Source organism: Vigna radiata, unplaced genomic scaffold, assembly GCF_000741045.1.
Source record: "Vigna radiata var. radiata cultivar VC1973A unplaced genomic scaffold, Vradiata_ver6 scaffold_454, whole genome shotgun sequence".
Lineage (NCBI taxonomy): Eukaryota > Viridiplantae > Streptophyta > Magnoliopsida > Fabales > Fabaceae > Vigna > Vigna radiata.
Genome location: NW_014543420.1, coordinates 112,247 through 114,287, shown reverse-complemented (window position 1 = coordinate 114,287; position 2,041 = coordinate 112,247). Strand labels below are relative to the sequence as shown.

Sequence of the window (2,041 nt, the reverse complement as noted above, 5' to 3'; positions counted from 1 at the left end):
CGGATGGACATGACAATAGGTTTGCTTATGTTACTTTTACCTTTGTGAAACATGAGAAGGATCAATAAGGTATGCTTAGATATGCATAAACAAGTTCAATTTTCTTCAATGTGATATATGATTGCAGGCTATATATAGGGAGAATATCAAATAAAAGTAACTACAAGTGCCCTGGCCTTGTTGCTAACCAGCAGGTACAACGAATTAGGAAAAATACGTGTCCAAGCCATCTAATTAAGGTATTACTATTATATAATTTATTTCTTTGTTCCCTTTTTTCTTCAACCTGGGGTGGNAGTACTTTTGTTGATTTCCCAAGCTTATTGCCTCGTGAAGTCTGGTGAGGGACCAGAAGATCAAAAGCTAAATCAACTCTGAATCAATGGTAATATTACCACTTCCCACCAAGGTAATTCTTTTCATTATACATAGTTGTTTGAACATGTTATGTTGACATCCAATTATATTACTAATTGACTGGAGAGAATAATGAACCAAAGTTTTATTGATCAATATTTTGTGAGTTATATTTGTTGTGAGTTTTAGAGTTTAAAGTGTTATCTTTGATGAATGGTATGATCCAGAAAGCTTTGAAAAGCCATTCCTTGTATGCATATCTGAATTTTATGCTGCTGAAGGTGTGAAATACATGCATCAATCAGATGCTCCAGATTATTTGAAGCATGTGGAGGTGTTTTCTTTTTCATAGTCCGTTGTATTATTTTATTGGCTTTAGTTTTTTACTAAATTGTTTAATAAATGGATTNTGTCATTCAATATCAGAGTTTGATCTTATAAAAGTTATCTTTCTTTTTCAATTCTTCCCTTGCNCATATTGTGTACTTATTGCAGGGATGTTTGTGGGTGCTTCTTCTGCAGATATGATTGCAAGAAGAACATGAAAGATGTTTGATTTTCCAGATAAGACTGTCCACATTAGTCCAAGTCTTTCTTCAGCACTTAGCAAGTTTTAGTGGATACGACCCTCACCGGGATCGTGCCAGTCTCGGGTATATATTATCANGCTTCCCATTGAAATTGTTTGGCACCCTTGCTTTTCCAAAGGAGAGGTAATATAGAAACAATTTATTTTCTGAGTGATACTTTTCAGTGATGGTAGTGAAGTATTTTTGGCTGGTGCATGATTCGATTGATTTTATATCCCTCTTGTAGGTGTTGTTGTGTTAGTTTTCATTTAATAAATATCCCAAGACAGAAAGCCCCAGCCAATCTTCTGGAAATATCTCAACCTAATATAGGCATGAATAAGAATTGTTACTGCTGTATGATTATGTGTAAGTGACTGGCAATCCTATTTGCATAAATATAATGTCTGCAAAAGATGGTTGAGTTACTGTTTTTATAAATTATTTAAATCTAATTTGTTGTTTTGTTCAAACTTCCCAGTTTGTACTATAAAGAATCTTCTGAATGTTGATCGGGTGATGATTGAGGTTGGAAGAACTGGTGGTAATTTGTTATTGTCAACGATGATCGCTTTTTCTTTGGAATCTTCATCCTTTCCATAACCATTGTCTAAAGCAATCGCATCCGTAACATTTTATCATACAATTATATTCGTATATCCCAAACAATAATGGCACCAAAAAATTGGATTCAATAATATACAAACCAATCAAACAGTGTCATGGAAGTAAATAGATAACAACCCTTACCGCAAAAAACGGATTGAAACAACATCGAGTAATCAATCCTGACATCTTCATTTCATTATGTACTATCATCCCGGTAGCAAACAACATAACCTATTCCAAAAATAAATCAAAGTTAGAGACTCACAGAATTGGTTGCTATAATACAAGTTTCACAATCAAGTTACCATGTTATCAATCTTTCTGCGCGGTTTCAAGCATTGAAAGTCTGCTCTGGTCAACATATTGTTTGACACTTCTACAAGTACTCTGTAAAAAAGCTAAGTTCATGATTACGATCAATTCAAACACATTATTAATCACAAATGATGTAAATATATAAATACATAAAAACATTGTTCCTTGTATAACTTACTCAGGACCATCAT

The 2,041-nt window shown here is 33.5% G+C and overlaps 1 long non-coding RNA gene across 4 annotated transcripts; it reads left to right on the top strand.

The window, feature by feature from the left end:
• The first annotated feature begins 6 nt into the window (after nucleotides 1-6).
• LOC106754362 lies at nucleotides 7-1,819 on the top strand. Of its 4 annotated transcripts, none has more exons than XR_001375300.2 (4): nucleotides 7-239; nucleotides 337-1,070; nucleotides 1,174-1,295; nucleotides 1,408-1,613. It is a non-coding gene; the product is annotated as an uncharacterized LOC106754362 (long non-coding RNA). The 4 variants fall into 4 exon arrangements; XR_002666912.1 differs by having other exon boundaries at nucleotides 7-691; nucleotides 853-1,070; nucleotides 1,408-1,612; XR_002666911.1 differs by having other exon boundaries at nucleotides 7-691; nucleotides 880-1,070; nucleotides 1,408-1,609.
• The last annotated feature ends 222 nt before the right edge of the window (nucleotides 1,820-2,041 follow it).